Source organism: Spinacia oleracea, chromosome 6, assembly GCF_020520425.1.
Source record: "Spinacia oleracea cultivar Varoflay chromosome 6, BTI_SOV_V1, whole genome shotgun sequence".
Taxonomy (NCBI): domain Eukaryota; kingdom Viridiplantae; phylum Streptophyta; class Magnoliopsida; order Caryophyllales; family Amaranthaceae; genus Spinacia; species Spinacia oleracea.
The window spans coordinates 87,048,440-87,057,021 of record NC_079492.1 but is presented as its reverse complement, the minus strand read 5'-3'; positions in this window follow the sequence as shown (position 1 = coordinate 87,057,021).

The following is an 8,582-nucleotide window of genomic DNA, read 5'->3' as shown; positions in this document are numbered from 1 at the left end:
TTTCCAACTTACTGCAATCACAATTCAGATTACACAAAACCCTAGAGACACAGAGAACCCTAATTCTCTCTGTGCCTCCAAAGTGAGTTCTTCCCAAAAGGCAAAGTATCTTGATTAATTGTCTAAGCTACGATTATCAAGACGGATCTGATCGTGTCGGTGAACCATGTAGAGGAACAACAATTGGAGTTCTTTGTTCGTATTCGTTGACGGATTATTGTGGAAAACACGCTTCGAATGTAAGTATGTTTAATCTGTGCTTTATACATGTTTCCTGGCTTTGGGGATTGTTCCGCACATGTTATTATGTTTAACTGTATTCCCCTGCAGTGGTATCATGAGCCTTATGTATTCAAAGCATGAATTAGCATGATTATTATTGTTTTTGCATTGTCGAAATTTTTGGAATTTTTGTTGATTTTTCGGAATTTTTTCGAATTATGGGATTAATTGCGAAATTGGCAGTTCCGAAATCAAAAATATTCGCTTTTTCGATTTTTAAAACCCTAATCTGATGGAAAACGATTTTCTAAGATCAACTCAAGTGAATAGAATTGCGAAAACAGGCCTCGAAGCATCAGTTTTTGGGCGTTTTTGTTAATTTTTTATTAAAAATTAAATGTGTCGGACAGTAATTCAATTAAAAGGTCGACCTAAACTACTCGGAATTGCTTGAAATTTTGACACAATGTTTCTGGATATATGCTTGATCTATGGCAAAAATTTCAGATTTTTCCGATAAGTATAAACCCTAATTTTGCCTTTCCCCAATTCGTAAAATTTACAACCCTAATTGAATTTAAATTAATTTTGAATTAATAATTCGGATAATTGGGGAAGGGGATATAATTTCATGGGTCAATGGCTAATTTTAAAAATTATTGGATTAAAATTTTGAATGGTTTCGTTAATTTTAATCGCACTTAAACCAAATTATTAATAATCTGAAATTTAATTGTTTATGAACGATATAAAGTTTCGGATTTTATTAATTAAAAGTTCAAACTTTAAAGTTGATTCGATCGTTCTTAAAATTTTGAATATTGTTAGCCCTTGATTTATTAATTTTACGAAATTGGATTGTCGTTAAAGTTTATTAAATCGTTAAAAATCGTTGTTTTTCAAAAATTAAATCGTAACCTTTTTTGAAAAATAAAATTAATGCAAGTTCGTGAATTAAATTTAATTTTAATTAAGTTGGTCCGTTTTACGAACCAAAAACATGAACATGGGCATGATGGAAGTATGGCTCGTCGAGCCATACGAGGCCATTGTGCTCGCCGCGCCATGCGACACGGGCAGCAGCACAAGGCTACGTGCCTCGTGCGCGCTAGGCAAGGAAGGGGCAGGCATGTTGCTTGCGGGGCTGCGACGAAGCAAGAACAAGGCTTGCGACGTCCAGCACACTCGACGCACAACACACACGCAGCGCAGGGGCAGCTAGGCTGCGGGTACGCGATGCGTGCGCGCGAGCGATGGGGCGCGAGCAATGGGGCGGGGCGCGCGGGCAGTGCTCGTGTGCTCCTGGGCCTCTCGCACGATGGGAGGGGGCGCGCGGGCAGTGCTCGTGTCCTCTTGGGCCTCTCGCACGACGGGCTGGGCGCAAGCCTAGGCTGTTTAATTGAACTTTTTTTTGAATCGTTTAATTAGTTGGGCTTTGTATATTTGCATTAATTTGGGCTAACGGGATATTTAATTTAATATTTTATTTGCTTGGGCCGGGCCGCGAGTTTTAATTTTATATTTCATAATTAATTATCCGGAATAATTATTGGTTTGAGTGGGAGCCACTAAATGAAATTAAAATGAAATAATTATTTTAATTGTTTCGTCGGTCGCATTATTTTAATTAAATTCAATTTTAATTAGAATAAAGTCTAAGGATTAATAATTTGGAAATTGATTAATCTTTTAGGACGCGTTTATGTGAACGTGAATTTTAATTAATTCACGTAAATACTTGCATATTAACAAGGGCCATTCGTTTTAGCATACGAATGGGTGAATGCGTAGAATATATATTTTATGCAATGCAGGTACTCCAAGTGACTAGTATGGCCAAATTTAGGATAGTTAAATACGGTCTGCGCACCGTTCTATCTTTGAACGTAAAGTTTTAAATATGGTCTGCGTACCATGGAAATTTTGATGTAATTTATTATTTTCAAGTATTTCTAGTTTAGAACTTTAAGTTAGCATTTGAACGAAGATTCAAGACGATGGCAACCTAACAAGGAGGTGATGAAGATTGGATGCTTCAAGACAAGAAGTTTTGGGCCATACTAGATCACCAATTATTTATGCAATTTAATATATATATTATGTGTGAATGTATGAATGTATGTATGTATGTATGCTTTGCATGAACATGTTGTTTCCTATGAATCGATTAGTTTTAAGTTCACTAAATAATCGAACCAACATAGAAACAACTAGGTCCAAGTAATATTGAGTTTTAAAAATTGCCTTCCAAATCAACACTTACAAAAATCTAGGGATCTAAGATATTAGGTTTACGCTAAAGCGAGGTGCTATTTTAGTTGACTTAGGTGGTAAGGCGTCCTAAAGGAGCACGTTGATTGTGGTTACAACTCAAACAACAATGGCATTAAGTTGTGGCAATGGGATAAATTATGGCATTAATTTATCAACCAAGAGTAATTTGGAGATTACTAGCAATAGGTTTTGCTTACCTAAAATCTTAAACTACTTAAGACATGCTAAAGTTGCTTAAGGATTTAGGACTTTTGGGGTCTTGGAATCGTTTCATTCATTTCGGACCATGTTTTTGCTTTTTGCATGAATGAAATGTTTTAATAGCTTTAATGATTGCATGTTTTGCTTTTATTTCAAAGTTATTGAATTGTATGAATGGTTATTTATTGCAAAGTCTTTTCGATTGTAGTAATCAAAAGTGGCCGCAAACAATAACACTTTCAACCTGCGTTTAATTCTCGACAAAGAGAAGTTGAATGGCAACAATTTCCTCGACTGGCAAAGGAACTTAGAAATAGTTCTTATGCATGAGGAAAAATAATATGTCCTTGAGGAAGAGTTACCGGAAGAGGCTGGGCCGGAGGTAACTCAAGCTGCCCTTAATCGTTGGATTCAGGCCAACAGGGATGTCAAATGTGTGATGCTTGCATCCATGAGTCCTGAACTTCAGAAACGTTCATTAAATCGGATGCTTACCAAATCATCTCGGAGTTGAAGAACATGTTTCAGGACCAAGCCAGAATCGAAAGATTCGAGACTCAGAGGTTGATCCTTGAGACTAAGCTCAAGAAAGGAGAACCAGTGAGCCCACATGTTCTTAAAATGATTGGACTATTTGAGAACATGAGAGCTCTAGATTCTGACGTCTCAAATGAAATGGCTATTGACATCATTCTCCATTCGCTTCATAATGGCTATGATCAGTTCAAGTTGAATTACAACATGAACAACATGGAGAAATCTCTTACTGAGCTTCACGGTATGCTGAAAACCGCTGAAAAGACACTCAATCAAGAGAATAAGCATGATATGCTTATGGTGCGTAAGGGCAAGAACTTCAAGAAATCAGGCAAGAACAAGGGCAAGAAGGGTAAGGGCAAGGCTTCGCCCTCATCCAAGTCCAATGGCGCCGGTTCTGGTAAACAGAGAAGGGAGACTCGATCTCCTGCCGACTCTGAATGCTTCTACTGCAAGAAGAAGGGGCATTGGAAGAGGGATTGCTTGAAGAAGAAGGAAGATGAGAAGAACGGGAACGTTGCTTCTACTTCAGGTGTAACACCCCGACAATTCTCTCTTTTCTAAAACAACATTTTAATATAAAACGTAGAGAATTATCAAGGCATTATCGCCCGTGTGAAAACGTAACGGCTTATTCAGAATTTTGCAGCGGAAAACATAAAACTAACTTTAGGTTTATAAATAATCGATTACAGGTTTAATCCCCAAAAATCAACCAACGAAAATAAGGAAATATAAATAGTTCGACAAGTTTAAAGTCCCAATTAACAAACCCAAGTCAACTTAGCAAATCAAAACTAAATACAAGCTCTCTATTCCCGATCCCAATGATGCAACATCTTCAAACCTGCAGATGGATAATGCTTATTGATCCTTAGAGACTGCTCACCAAAGATTGGGTCATCACAGGATCAATAAGGCATAGCCATGATCAACATGCACAAGCAAAAGCACGTAATCAGCAAAGCTGAGTACTACATACTAAAACAATAATAATCCTAACATAATTCTATTAAACGAACAATCCTAACATGATGTTAATGAAATATAAGTAAGGGCAAACGACACATATTAATTTGAATACCACACTTGACTAGACTAAGCTAGACTGGACTAGACTTTTATAACAAGAGTATTATTTTAATTGAAATAGGCAATGGACTAAGCTGTCTACTAGAAACTTCTTCTTCTTCACTAAGGAAGACGAGGTACGGGCGCGACTCCGTAAACCCCAATGACCTGCGATATCGAGGGACTTTTCAATAAAATAGAACCGGTGATCAATCCGGCCCCAGAAAAGCCATAGGCGACCCATGACCCCAACTCCTGATTGTCCGTCACTTTAGACGTGCACAGTCTAAAGCTATTGCTACTCAGCTTCACTTTACATGACTTAACTTTTAATACTTGGTTATGACTCATCAAACATAAATATTATATTCAACAAGTAAACACAACTTCTTTTATCTTTGAATTAAACAAGTGATCACAGAGATGTCACACAAGACTTATTCCAATTAATTCAACCTTTCCTTTAATACTGATCAACCCCTCTATATGGGTATAAGGTTTCAACTTACTAAACAAGGTCCTCGGCCCTTATAAAGTAGTGAAAAGCTAAAAGGGAACAATGAACAATCGATCTGAATCAATATGTATAATAATCTAATGTTCCCAACCAACATGTTCGCATCAATCATCCATACCAACATGCTATAATTCTCATAACGAAATATATATGCTTAACATGTCCATCCAACAATATTAAACATGCACTTTCAACATAACCTAGTTCATCAACAATTTCAACATAACCAAGTTCCTCAATCGTTTCAACATAACGAAGTTCATCAATCATTTCAATATGGTTTCAACAAATCACACACATTCCAAGCACACAAGTATGTACGTACCTTGTGTAAACAAACTGATAGGCCACTTTAACGAATTCAAAAGTCACCCACAAAGAATTCTCCGCCTAAAATAATCAAGAAACGTACCCAAATCAATTCCTAATAATTTACAGCAACACTAACGTATTCTAAACACATCCTAAACATATTTAGAACATTCCCTAACATCGAAACTTAATTAATTAACTTCCTAGAATAGTGATTACTACACTAATGATCACCAATTATCATAAACTCCAATAAAGCATCCCTTTTTAAAATTCCAGCAATATAAAATAGTTTACAACTTCGCCAAACCATAATTAATATGCTTAAAATCATAAAAACAATAACCTTAATAACTCATAAACATCATACCATGATTTTAAAACTATTAAAACCTTAAAAATTCATGCTTTAATAATTAAAAATCATTATTTCAATGCAATCGCATAATCTGAAAATTGAATTTATTATTTAAACATAATATATAATCTGAAAATATAATTTAATCATAATAAATTATAATTTAAATTCAATAAACATGAATCAAATCACTAAACTAATTTAAAACCTTAACTCACATATTAATCAACCAAAACTGAAATTAATTAATTTACAATATCAATATCAAATCTGAAAATTATAATTTAGCTATAAAGATTAATAATTTAATTCAAGAAACATAAATTAAAATCAATAACTTAAATCAAAATATTTAAATAACTTAGGGTTTAAGAAATAACCAAAAAGGAGAGAAAGGAGAGTGCTGGCCGGCGGTGGTGCAGGCACGGCAGTGGTGGCGAGCTAGGAGACGCGGCTGGGCGCGGTGGAGGTTGCGGTTGGGCTGGTTGCCGAAGGTGGTGATGGCCCGCGTGGAGTAGTGACGAAACAGAGAGGAGAGAGAACGTGCTGGTCGGCGATAGGGTTTCGCGGCGGCGAGCAGGGGTGGCGGAAAGAGGTTAGCGACGAGCCGAAGGTGACTGCGGTGGTGCTGGGCTGGTGGTTGCTGGTTCGAACACAGAGCAGCAAGTGAGAAAGAGGGGAAGAGTAAGAATGAAGGAGAAGCAAGAAGAAGAGGGAGAGGGAGGAAGACGAAATTACCGAACGGAAGAGGAAGCTGGCGGTGGTTCGGCGAGGCTGCCGGCTGGCGGCTGAGCAAAGGGAGGAAGAGGAAGCAGGTTCCACGAAATTGGGAGGATGAGGGTTGAGGGTTTTTGGTGCTTGATTTTCACGTGAAATTGAAAAGGGAATGGTTTTGGCTTTTGTTTCTTTTGTTTTACGTGAACTCAACAAGTGTGGGGAGTTTTGGGTTTATCTATTTGGGCTTTGTCAACTTGGGCTAGGAATTAGAATTGAGTTTGTTTGAATTCAAAACCGGTTATGATTATTTTCCAAATTCCAATGTATTTCGTAATTCAAATTCTTTTCAACATAAAATTCTAAAATCATTCTTGATTGCACAAACCGTTAAAATATTTAGGATATATTTAAATAAAATTAAATATACATTAAATATATAATAAAGTTCTAAAATCGTTAAATATTTAGAACGTAATTAAAATAAAATAAATATACGTTAATTATATATTTATTACTTAAAATTCATAAATTCTATTTAAATATAAATAATGTACGTTAATATATATTATAAAATTTATAAATTTACGGGGGATTACAATCTACCCCTCTTAAAAGAAGTTTCGTTCCGAAACTTGACACGAAATTTCGCACATTTTCCCCAAAAGCTTTTAACTTATTCTTACTAGAGAAGTACTTGTGCCACCTATGTGCACTCTTTTGCCAACTCAAAGCTGTTTGTGTTACTAATGAACACCTTTTCTTATGCGGAGTATCTATTTGCTTTGCATCATCAACTTGTAAAATTTGCTAAAATGAGCATAAAAATGCATAAAAATGCCATGAAATAGGTAAAAAGCGCGAATTTCTATCGCATTCTACCCCCTTAAAGAAAACGAGTTACGCCCTCGTAACTCACCTCAGGGAATAGCCAACCAAAATTTTCTTTCGACGAATTCTATCCTCAAAATTCCTATTTCACTAAAACTACTAACTTTAGACTTTTCACAACAGATGACGAAACAAAAGGACAAGTCGCCACGAATTAAATTATGCTTAACTTGCGCAGAGTTAATAGAAAAGTACCAGAATCTATATCGGCAGATCGTTCATTTTCATTCTGATTCATCATGTACAACTTTCCTGGAGCCTTATTCGGGTTGTTGTTATCATTTGCAGGCTTATTATAGTTCTCTTGATTGCTTTGTGCCCCTCTAGGCTTTGAATTTTGACCTCCAGATTGGTTAAACCTCACTTGGTTTCCACTTCCATTACTATTTTGTTCCTTTCTATGCTTAGTGAAGCACTCATACTCCCTATGTCCCCTTTTCTGACAATAGTTGCAGGTTACTAATTCTCCTTTGCAGTTCTTGCCAGGGTGATTGTTACTGCACATTTTGCAATGATGCACTCTCTCAGATGGGTTCGAGTTGTTGTGGTGCCCCTGATTGTTTCTTCCCTGGAAATTTCCATTTCCATTCCCATTTCAATTTCTATTCCTTTTAAAGTTTTCTTGGTTACCCCCAACATTAAAATCTTTTCTCTTTTCCCCAATTATTACAGTTTTCTTGTCCCTTCTAAACTGCAGACCATAAATATGAGCGGCTCTCCCATACACTATGTCTAAGGATGTAAAAGTTTCCCCACCTAATCCCAGTTGAATTTCATCATTCAGCCCTTGCTCGAACCTTTGAGCCTTTAGCTCCTCAGTAGCTACCACCTCAGGTGCAAACCTCGATAAAGCTATAAACTTGCTATAGTATTCAGCAATAGTCATATTCCCCATCCTAAGGTTGATGAACTCCTGCGCTTTCTGCTTTCTCATAAAAGGAGGATAAAACTTCCCCCTCAAGGTAACTATGAATGAATTCCAATTGAATCCCTCGACAGCACTTAGTCTATTTCCATTTTCCTTCCACCAAAGGTCGGCCTCATCTTTCAGATAAAGGACAGCTTGACTTACTCTCATACTCCCAGGGCAACTCACAGCCTCAAATAGTTTCTCAAACTCCCTAATCCAGTTTTCCAGGAAGGTTGGGTCTGCTTGCCCATTGAAATACGGTGGCTTAACCTTAGAAAGTCTTTCAAACATTTCCCCTGCAGAATCGGGGCGCTCAGTTCTCTCCTAGGTTAGCTTTTCCGCCAAGAGGCGAATCGCAGCAGCTAGACCTTTGTTGTTGGCCATTCTAGAACGCGACCTGCAATTAGTATATTCTACTTTAGGTTTGAAACATCACCTATACGTTATCCCATACAATTTAATACTTGAATTGACCATAAAGATCGCCTCAACCAACAATGTTCACATTAATACACATCATTTACGAAGGCACGACAATCGTTTACGAAGGTGCAACGATCGTCTACAAGATGCAA